Genomic DNA, 12,153 nt, shown 5'->3' with positions numbered 1-12,153 from the left:
ATAAATAATAGCACCTAGAATTAATTTTATACATTTGCATCATAAAAAATAACAAATTGGGCTTGTGCTTATTTTTACTCTTTAAACAGTGTATGCTCTTCCTCCACTCATTTGATGAATTTTGTCCTAGCAATATGTCCAGACTATCTCTTAGATTAATAGCAATTAACATTGTACCAGAACTTGTGTGTAATATAGAAGTTATTTCAGTGTGCTGAGACTACTTGGCTTCTTTGTGGGGTCAGCAAAAGCTGTTGACAGTCTGCATTTTGAAGAGTCTTCAACTTTTCTTGTATCTACCTTGTGCATGACAGGGACAGGTCCCTCGAATATGCAGTTTTTTCTTGTTCTTACTATGTATGATGAATGTATGAATATTTTGTTTTAAAGACAAGGTCACTTTGAAGTTGGTGAGTTGGATCAATTCTTGTTTATTGCTATGATGCTTTTTACACAAAGAACATGCGGAAAGTGTAAGAAGGGATGTTTAGCTTACAAAAAAAAAATGCATACACCTTGGACTGAGAATTTATTGTGTTTCTCAAGGAGAGAAGGAAACACTCTCAATAACTATGCAAGATCCCAGCCCGTGTCTCAGTGTTGCAAGTTCCCTGGGATCTGATTGGTGAAGAGAAGCCATGCTGCCTAATAGCCGATCATACAACACAGGTAGATGTTCAAACTGTTATCATCAATTATCATAGCAATTATTTCATGCTTTATGTAACACATTAAAAAAGGAACACAATGCTGCCAGTGCTCAGAGCAACAGCCAGATCCAGCACCAGATCCTTCACTGCTGAATTCCTCAGTCCCTCTGAATCCTCGTGCTGCACCATGTCGATCACCTCCGTTCCTTCCCCTGTTGATGAGGCCACAAATGTTTCCTCCATTTTCTCCCAGTCTTTACCTAGGGGAGATTAGGGACAAGATCAGCTTTCTTCTAGTTTTCTTTCTTCATACTTGGATATTTTCACCTCTGTTTCCCTTCCTGTTTTCTCTCCTTGCTTTCTAAACTTTCAACTCTGTTTTCTCCTTCATACTGAACAACTTTTCATTCATAACCCCCTTTCTTTTGTCCTTTTCTTGTTTCTATTCTTCCTCATTCAGTATATATTCTTCTATGCTCACTGTCCCCGTAGCATCCTCATGATTCTCAAGTGTGGTTTCGTGGTGTGTATGGATGTGAGCATGCAAATGTGGTCTAAACTTCTCTCTCTTTACCTTGCAGCAGGGTAGTGAGTGGTCATCCAGGAAGGTGAGACCATCATTGCTGTTTTACAAAGGTATAAAAGGAGCAAGACACTGGAAGAACTGGGGACTGGAATCTGGTTTCCTGTGGTTTGACACTTGCAGGATAGTTTCTTTTCCCACCACAATCTTTTCCTGTCCTCTTGTTACAAGTGTATCTTTCTTCCACGGATTTTCTCTTTCCTCATTCCCTCATTCACATATTTGACCCATTTCCAGTGCCTCACCACCCTCACAGTAAAGAACTTCTTCCTTATATCTAAACTGAATTTCCCCTGTTTCAGTTTAAACCCATTACCCCTTGTCCTATCGCTACAGTCCCTAATGAAGAGTCCCTCCCCAGCATCCCTATAGGCCCCCTTCAGATACTGGAAGCTGCTATGAGGTCTCCACACAGCTTCTCTTCTCCAGGCTGAACAGCCCCAACGTTCTCAGCCTGTCTTCACACAGGAGGTGCTCCAGCCCCCTGATCATCCTTGTGGCCTCCTCTGGACTTGTTCCAACATGTCCTTCTGTTGAGGACACCAGAACTGCACAGTGCTACAAGTGTGGTCTCACAAGATCAGAGCAGAGGGGCAGGATCACCTCCTTTGACCTCCTCCTTAGGGACCATCTGACCCCCACTGCCCCTTGACACACATCTTTCCAATCCTCTTATTTATTTTCTTTTTTTTGCAAACCCAAGCTTCTGTGTCCATCCCCCATCTCATTTTCTGCTTTTTTTTTTGCTTTCCAGGCCTCCTCTTTCTCATCCTCTCACTTCAACCTATCAACCTATCCTCTCACCTGCTGATGGACTGTTTCGCTCTTGCTGTTCATTTGTGGCTATACGAATCTTGATCTTGTTTTTCAGTGGTATGAAGGCATTAGAGAAGGCTGGACAGTAAGTGGCTGGGAATATGCCCATCATATAGATGGTAAATCCCAGGAAAACTGTCAGGGTTAGTTTACCCGCCATCCAATTCTCCTGTCCAGCACAAGACACTTTTGACCTCCCTCCTTTTCAGCCAGTGGAGTTGTGATTTCCCTAGCAGTGGTCTCACCTGGCACACATTGTGACATCATTGGACTCGTCTTCCATACAAAGGTGTTAGGCAGAAACACTGTGGACTTTGCATCATGTGTAACTAACAACATCCTAAAGCATGAAAGGAGTGTGAAAGCTGATGTGAATAATCACACAATCCTAAACATCTCCACCACACAAGCAGTGCTCACAAGTAACCGACTGAAACTGGACAAGAAATGTCCAGTTAAAAGACTGGTGCAACTAGAGGGGAAAGAAAAGTGTAATGACTTTTCCACTTCGGTGCTTAACCAATTAGTGTTTTGAACTGCCTTTGTGAATAGAAATATGTTAAAAAACAAAAACCAGTAGAATGACAAGCATGTGTTTTAAAATGTCCTCTAGATGGTGATCTAACATCAGTGCAGAAACAATTTACCTTACAAAGCACCTATTTCTACTGGGGGAGAAGGAGGGAGGGAAGGGAATCTCATGGCGTTTAAACCCTTGACATTCACTGTGTCAATTTGCTTTAATTTGAGCCTATGTCCAGACTACATTTTAAGACTCCAATGATGACTTTCCACCATGTAACCTGGGAGACAATTTTCTACCTATTTTCAAAGTCACATTTAAGCCCAACTGTCATCTGCTGTACCAAATATCTTCCACACTTCCTGAATTTACACACAGTTTCATGTTACCATTGGTTTTCCCTTTTCGTTTTTTTTTTTCCCCTTTTCTACCATTAATAATAGTGGTTTTATTCAAGATCCTCCCTTTTTTTTTCCTGAGTTGCCCAAAAACCTGTCTGGAATTTAGGCAAGTCAGGAATTTAGCTTGTCAAATCACAATGACAATTATCTCAGGCCTATGAAAGTCACTACAGAAGTAAGCACACACAGGGGTATGTACACTGATTTAAAGACACTGAGATTTCTACATCAGATGGTGGTCTTGGGTCAGTTGGCTTGCTATCCAAAACATTAAAGGGTTTCTTATATACTGTCTCCTACTAAATACTATGCATCAGAATGAGATCAATACACTGGGAATCAGTAGCGAGATCAATATACTGGGTATCAGTAACTACGTACGCTGACACAGGAGAAGGATTAAAGCTTCAGCAGATCTGAAGATGGAGAACATCGGACAGAGTAAAAGAGACTTGGACTGGAATGTGGAACTTTCAGTCCTGCAGGGTGTCTAGTAAAGCAACTTCCCCGGACAAGTTCCCTACAGAGATCTCTGGATCTAAAGGAATCTGTATCCAATTCAGTGTAGGATTGTATATCAAAGGTGTTCTGCATTCCTCACAGGGAGTGTGGAATACTTTCAAGTCCTCACCTGCACCTCTGAAATTCTTCATTTAACCAAAGTAGGTAAGTAAATAGATGCTAGATGTGGAAACTCATACTACTGCTGAGGTCATGGTAGTATGTTCATTCTGGAATAAGTCCAGAGTACTGCCTCAGCAAGGGATCCTGTCACAGGAGACTTATTCCTACATCTTTTCCTGTACTGACAGCAATGTTGGTCTGGCTCAGTTAATGAGGTATACCACATAAAAACCATTTTAAATGCAGGTTTTACTGGGTCACTTTTCTAACAGGTGAGTTTTGGATCCAGTTAACTGTGCTCTCACATAAAGGTTAGTCCGCAGCTAGGCAGTAGAAACAAATGATTGGGATGGGATAGAGGAAGGCTAGACTGCCCTTTACTGAGTGCTGAACACTACAAATTCAATAGAAGCTTTATAAAGGTTTTACAATGCCTTATGAAGAGACACAGTGAGTATGCAGCCCTTGCTTGAGTTCAGAGAGTTCTGCTTCTTTTTTATCCTTGGTTCGTGGTTATATATGTTCACCAGCAAAGAATATGTGTAGTGGAAATAGGAAATGGATGTACTAAGATGAAATGTGAAATGGGAAAGGTTTAAGCCAATAGAAGTGCTGCTTAAACACAACTCAAAAAATCAAAATGCAAAATTGTTTTAAAAAAAGAAAAAAAAGTAAGAAAACAGATGGAGAACAGAACCAGACTGTCTACCAAATAGGTTTTTACTCAGCAGTAAGCATATTCAGTTGAGCATCTCAGACATTGTATTGTGCATTTCTCTGGGTGTTCCCTGTTACTGTGTTTTGTGTGTGGGTACAAGCATGTATCCATTCAGTACAAGAAAAATAGAGCAAAAAGGGTTGAAAGAATTAAATAACTATTGACTTTTTTCTACTTCATCTCTATTCCCAGAAATAAATTGCACCTTTTTAGCACTGCCACCACATGTGGAAGCAAAGATTGCTCTACACCATAGAAATCTACCTTTAATAAATGAATTAAACTGATTTGTTTGAAACGTTTTTGGATATCGTGCCTAAATTGGACATACCTTGAACTGAGTCTGATGTGTTTGCAGACTTAGTAGGTTAACACCACTTCCTGCATCACTTCCACTTTGAAGAAGACTGACTTCCATTCAAAAAATCTTACCCTACATGGCCTTATCCTTTGCTAGTATCCTCATGGTTGTGTCTGCTTATGGTCACACTGGTTGCACTGGACAACAGATTCCTTCCTAAGGCTGTGTTTTCCTAACCAGACCAAAAGATACGGATGTATTTCTGTAGCCAGTAAAGTGCAGGCTGCAGGACTGCCCTGGGACACCTCTGAAATAGAGGGTTCAAAGTAGAAAAGAACAATGGATATGTATTCTTCTGTCCATACAGTGGATTTAGAGCAGTGGGGAATGAGCAGCCTATGAGACAGATGAGTACATTGAAACAGTTGGATAAACTAGAGTCATAGAATCACAGAATTGATAGGGTTGAATGGGAGGTCTGGATATCATCCAGTCCAACCCCCTGCCAAGGCAGGTTACACAGGAACATGTCCAGGCAGGTTTTGAATGTCTCCAGAGAGGGAGACTCCATAATCCCATGGGCAGCTTGTGCCGGGGCTCTGCCATCCTCTGTGTAAAGCTCTTCCTCATGTTGAGGTGATACTTCTTGTGTTTTAGCTCGTGGCCATTGCTCCTTGTCCTGTCGCTGGGCAATGCAGAAAAGAGCGTGGCACCAACCTCCTGGCACCTGCCTTTGAGATACTGATCTGCATTGATGAGACTGCCTCTCAGTCTTCTCCAGACTAAACAGATCCATCTCCTACAATCTCTCCTCTCATGAGAGATGCTCCAGACCCCCCATTCATAGCAGTAATTTATCTTGCCAGGGATTTTGACTCAATATTTCATGTTTTCTTCCATTAGCTACTTCTGAAACATAACCCAATGTGAGGTGCAAAGACAATGAAAATACCCAAGCCAGTACAGCACACTGGCCACTGCTCTCAGATTGGGCTGGGGGAGGGGGATAAGACTAGTTAATGGGAGAAACCTCATCAGGTTGAAAGAGCTGGTGCATGAAATGTAGTAAAGCAGCTCTCCGGTCCAGTGAAGCTCAGGACAATTGGCAGCACCAGGAAGGTTATCACTGTCTGTATCAGATGACTCTCCTATGTGAGGTCAAAACCCCATTGGATTTGTAATAAGGAGGTGGAGGAGGCTGTAAAGTCATTCCCAAGATGGAGCAGTGAGGGCCTTGAGGCAAAAAAGAGCCAATGGAGGGAAGAAAGGAAATGGTCTGAAAGATCATAATCAGTGAATTTCTGCATCCTACCCCAAGGCTCTATTCCTCAGAGAACGGGACAGTGCCCTGCAGCTAAAGGCACACCCACTGGCTGATTTTGATGCCAGGATCAGAAAACTGATAGAGACGGAGAACTTCGGATGCTCCAGTCTGTAACGGGGAACTCCAGAAAATGACTGAAAGCAGATCCGCTTAGAAATGCCCAGAACTACAACAGCTAGGGCATAGGTATGGGGAAAATGGCAAAGCAGATCTGTGAGGAGATCCCGGAACAAGAATAAATGCAGGGCAGGACAGAGAATTGGCAGAGGCTTTTTTGGACCACAGGGTGGGAACGATGGGGCAGCTGCAAGGTAGGAATAATGGATGCTGGAAGTTCTGGGTTTGAGATAATGGACTGCTGCAGCTTAGGCTGCAGATGATGTAGAGTGGAAGTGTGTGGTGGAGTGCCTGCAGACAGTTCTGTATTATGGCTGCTGATCTGGTGTTGCAGGGAGTCCAAAAGTGCACTGCAAATTCTGAGGAACTCGTTTCCCCCTGGCAGACAGTTCTTTTTATTTGTCTGTCATGGTCATTATCAGAAGGTAACCAGTCTGTTGGGATGTGGTTTTTGTTACTGTCACATGCATGACACAGGAAGGCATGCACTCTGCTTTCTCATGCAGAATTCACAGCTTCTAAGCTATACATGGAAAACTTGGGTGAAAAAGAGCAGTGTTTGGAAAAATGTGGCTATTTTCAGTCACTAATATTGGATCCTGAAAATGGAAATGTCTTGCTTCTTCTAACAGCAGATACCAGCAGTCAGGTTGTATCGTCCCATTCAAGAGATGAAGATAATATCCTTGCCCCAAAGGTTTCATCTATCTCACCATGACACAAGAACAACAAACTAAAAGCTCCTGAGCTGGGAGTGATGGTAACAGTGGCTGATGACTTTCTTTTTAAGCGTGAATTGGATTTATCCTGCGGTCTGGGCTGTATTGTCACTTTCTTCTCTCATTCTCTCTTTGTGCCATGTGCTGGGTGTGTTTTCATCTGCTCTTGCCCTGTTTGCTACTAATTATTTAAAATAATAACAGTGGAAGCATATGCAACATACACAGCGTGATCAAGCCTGTATTAAACCCAGCCTTCTTTAACAGCGACTCACGCCTCCAGGAGGCAATCGCTCTCAAGCATCTCGAACAGCTGGATTAGGACAGAATAAATTGCTTTCTACATTAACTCAGACTTAACGAAATCTTAAATACCTAGATTTAAGTGGGACAAGCGCCCCTGCTTGTAATTCTGAAGAAAGGGAATGCAGATAACAAAGGAAGCTCACCGCTGGGAGCTTCTAAATCAGACCATTCCACCCCCTGCCGGGCCTCTGCTTTAAAATGCATGAAGAACCTGATGCCTTCAGCAGAGGAGTCAGCAACAGCCTAGGCAGAAGCTTTAACTCTTGAAGCACCTTTCTGTCTGCCCTGTCAAGCTTCACATCATTTCTTTATGGCAATCATCAACCATCTCCCTGTGCATTCAGTGAATGTTGAAATGTCTCCATTATGTTTGGTTTAAAGCATTCTTACGCTCTCTCTCTAATTTACTTCAGGCTACCCTGGCTGAATTCAGACACAAGATAAACCATAAATGACTTCAAGGGAGTTTCAGCTTCTTGGTATTTCAGAAAGTCACAGTCTTTTGAGCAAGTTCTTAAGGAAATTAATAAACTACCTTTTAGATTATAGGAAACACAGTATGAGAAGTTTTCTTTGCCTTCTGCTCTCTGAACATGTTTGCTTAATGTTTCAGGGTTCCTTTTTTAGCAATGAAATCTAGGAAGTCACCTTTTCAGTAGCTGGCAAAATCCAGGGACTCGGTCCAATATGCACTGTAGGTTTCAAAGGTTTTTATGCAGCAAGCATTGTAGTGCTCGTACAGTGCAAGTTATGTTAATTTCCCATGGAATCTGCATATATACAGCCCTCTGGTTTTTATTCAGCTTTTATGATTTTCTTAATTTGTGAAGCGATTTAAGGCCTAAGGAAAAAGATACAATTTCATGATTATTTAATTAAATTGATAACTGTAATTACTCAATTTTGGTTAATAAAAATTAATATATATCATTATGGCAGTAGATTGCAGCCTACAAATGGGTGGAGTCTACATATCCCCAAGGTTATTGCGAATCTGAATGTGAAGCAACTCTGCATGTGCTTACTGAAACTACAGAGAAGAGGAATGGTATAGCTACTGTGGGAATGCAGAAGTCATCAGGTGCATTGTCTGGGCCTTGAATTGCTTTCTCCCCAGGCAAAACATCAGTGGCATTGTTCTCACATGTTTTCTTTACGACTGGGCAATTATACAAGGTTCTGTCTAAATTTCTCTTGAACCTGTTCTAGAGTTGACCACATCATGTAACTATTCATTAGATAAGGTACACAAATCACTGCTGCAGTCTCCTTTCAGGTTGTAATTTGGTTTGGGGTAAACGAGGGCAGCACAATGATAAGATGGAGATCCAAGATAATAAGGTAGTTTGTAAGAAAGACTGTGATAGTTCGCTTCTGTCAGAGGTGTTACTGTGAACTGCCCCTGAAGATGCACAGTCTGTGTCATGCAATACATTTCATGTATATATATATATTTCATGCATATATATTTCATGTATATATACTCTTACTATCAAGGAAGAATATTTAACCTTAAAAGAACTAAATAAATAGTTATTGTCTAAACTATATAATTATTCCAAATATTATTATCAGGAAAATGAGTAATTTTATTCTTGATATTCTAATCATGTTTTCTAAATAGCCACGGAACACTGCGTGTTAACCTTAGTGACTTTCACTTCTGAATGGGAACAAGGGATAGACATGATACCACTTTCTCTCTGTTCAGAGATGATTTACTCTTCCAGTCTCATTCTTTCTTCCTTCTGTATTTGTAAGTCTAGATTGGCAATACTGAATTGCTCTAATGGAAGAGAGAGATGTAAGAGACTGCGCTACTCCTTTAAATGTAACTGGATTTGGATTTTGGAAAGAAGTCAGTTGCAAAATAGAAATGGCTTCATTTGGAGCCAAGATTTTGCTCAAGTAGCGACTGCATTTGTGCTAGCTAAGTGGGAGTATTACAAACAGTCTTCAGGGTGCCTGACGTAGGTACTTACACAATACAATACTCTAGAAGTTTGAGTGCTTTTTCTTTTTTTCGCCTTCAGTTTGTTGGAACAAAACCAGTCAACCCAAAATTGAATGTTCCAATGTTGTTTCTTGCTAAATTACTGGAGTTGTGCAAACAGTGTTGTCTGGAGAGGGAGAGAGAAGTATTTGTGGACTACTGAAGCATTTGGACTCAGAGGACTATCGCAGGACAAACTGAAAAAGTAGTGGCTGCAGCTGCAAAGATATGACCTGAGATGCTTTGCATTATCTACATCTTCTGTAATGTCCTTCTCTTTATCTACTCGATAAAGCTCTTTTAAATCTAGCCCCCCCCCCCCCCTTTTACAGATAGTCCTTCCAAAATGGGAACACGTTGATACTGTTTATAATGCAAGTGAACGTATTCCGAAATTGTTATCTGCAATCTGTCTGTGTTGGAATGTGAACCGTGCCTACCACTACAGCACCTGAGCTTGGCTTTTTATACTGAGTTTCTTTGTGTGCATCTTGTAGTCTTGCCCTGGGAAACAAATAGAAGTTGTTTTGGAGACAACTTTGCGTGCATCTTGTAGTCTTTGTTCTTTGTGTGCATCTTGTAGTCTTTGTTCTTTGTGTGCATCTTGTAGTCTTGCCCTGGGAAACAAATAGCAGTTATTTTGGAGACTTTTCTATTATAGTTTCTCCTTCTTTCCACACAAGTGAACCCCAAAGGTGGGGAAGTAAAAATGCCTTATGCTAGTAACTTATGTGACTGCCTTCTGAGCTTCTTTTCATGTGAAATAACCTTTGTTCAAAGGTATATTCTTAGGGGTTTCCCCCCGTAGCTTCCTAATCATGGCTTGAAATGTTTGCTGTTTCTACATAGCATAATCAATATGCTATTAAAATAAAAAATATTTTACATAGCTTCATAGGAAAGGACAATATTATACAGACCATAAGCAATATTAAAGAACTGACGCAGAAGATAAAATGGTAGAAATTGTATTTGCTTCCTGGTAGTGAGAAGTATCCTTAAAATTGTAAAATTATCTTTATTAGCTCTGTAGTAACTTACTTCTGTTTTTTAAAGTCATTTGTACATTTGGGTTAAGTTTCATTGTTTATCACTCCTCTGTGGTAGATAGCTATGGAAAAATTGAGCATTTAATCTATTTAGTGTTATCTTATAATTTATTATCGCATTATCATTTCTCTATAATTTAAAATTCTTATTATTTATTTATTATTTAAAACTCTGCCACAGTTAATGCAGGAAACCAACAGTAGCTGAATGACTGTCCCAATGCATAGTCATCACCAAGATCTTTATGAAGCACTCATTGTATGGCAACATGTGAACTAACAATGCAGCTAAGAGCTCATCACACCATGGCAAAGAGATTGATGTAGGTGGTTTCAGACATAGCTGCAGCAGCTGAAGGAACTACCACTTCAGATAAGACGTTTAAATTTATACTGTCAGTATTGTTACTTCCTTTTTTCTTAATGATAAGTAACTCTCAGTCCTGAACTCTTCCGTAACCGTAATGTGCCCCTTCCAAAGGCACTTCCGACCAAAAACGTTATGGAGCTGAAAGTGTCCATGAAATAGCTGCAGAACTGCACTTACGGATCTGCAGATCAGCTGTGCTTTGTGAACTGTGGAAATGGGTGGACAAAATAAGTCCTTCAGGTGTATTGATCATATATACACACTTCCCGTACTCCAAGTTCTGAGAACGTTACTTCTGAAAAAGAAAGAGGTACCAGAGTTTTGTTACTGGATGGTGGGAATGAAAATGTCATTCACAGTGCTGGGAAAAGGAAATTTCCAAATAAGGAAAGATTAAAAATACTACCTAGCCTGAAGAAGAAAAGAGCAAGAGGTGACTTTGTAAAGACTGGAGATAAAACTGGAGGTGATCTAGTCTGTAATAGAAATAATCAGTTTATTACATTTATATTTTTTTCTATATACATTTATAATTTATAATTTATAAGTTTATAATATATGCTTATTTATTTAGAAATAAATGAAATTTATATATGGCATCATGTGAGAGTAGATTTAGAGTAAATATTTATAGCTGACTTCAGAAGGAACTTGAGAGGCAAAAAAAGCTTTAATACATTTTAAAACAATTTTCCTTGGCACTCATACATAGAGGAGAGGCCAAACGGAGTAAATGTATCCAGTTAGCATTTCTTTTTCAGTAAACTTGGTGACTCCAAAGGGCAAATTATGGAAAAATGCCGTGGGGGCACAAGGGATGTTCAGGTGGAAAAATACTTTGTGGTCTTTTCCCCAGGGTTTGCATGAAGGTCACTCAGATACGGTGTTCTTACAGCAGCTCTAGAGACATGACCTCTGATCTTACAGGCTTAAAATCAGAAGATGGGCAAAGACTTGGGCCCTAATGCTGCCATTATTTATCACCTACTTCAGAGGTGAATCAGTGCTTGTGAAGGTCCCGTTCTAGGTGAGAGGCCACTCTGATACTTCAAGAAGTTCCTTTTAGGAAAATAATGTGATGCCACCTTTTAATTATTCCTTTTTTAGAGCAATGGCCTTGAACCTCCAGGAACTCAACTCTGATACCACGATTTGCAGCTAAGAAGTTGCTTCTTCCTAACTATATATATGTGTTTTAAGAGATACCAGTTTAAGAAGCACAATGGTTCATAGGGGAATCTTGTGTGCAGAAAAAGCTAAAATAGGAAGTAGGTTTATCCCTGCAGCGTGGAGCGGTGAGATACCAGAGATAGCTCTAAATTAGCTGGCATGGTTGGTGGCAGCAGCATATGTTTGCACTGAATTCTGAGATGCTGTGGCTCCTTGGAGGCAGGTTCTGATCTAAAATCCTTTAGCTAATATGGAGAGATACAATGGTGAGCACAGTTTGGTTGTACCCTTGGTGTGTATATGTCCCACATAGGTCAAGATTTAAGCTGTTTGGTAGAGGATACACCTTGGGAAGGCAGTGGTTTCCCAGGTGTTATGAAAGGCAAATTCTCCATTTTTTCCCCCCAGCAAATTGAGATTTTGCAAGTTTATTTTCCCCAAATTCAAATCCTCCAAACCTCGTACATTTCAGGTTATAAAAAAAAAAAA

This window comes from Pezoporus occidentalis, unplaced genomic scaffold (assembly GCF_034315485.1).
Source record: "Pezoporus occidentalis ecotype Australia unplaced genomic scaffold, CSIRO_AGI_Poc_V1 ctg376, whole genome shotgun sequence".
In the NCBI taxonomy this organism is placed as follows: Eukaryota; Metazoa; Chordata; class Aves; order Psittaciformes; family Psittacidae; genus Pezoporus; species Pezoporus occidentalis.
Note: the sequence above shows the minus strand (reverse complement) of the source record.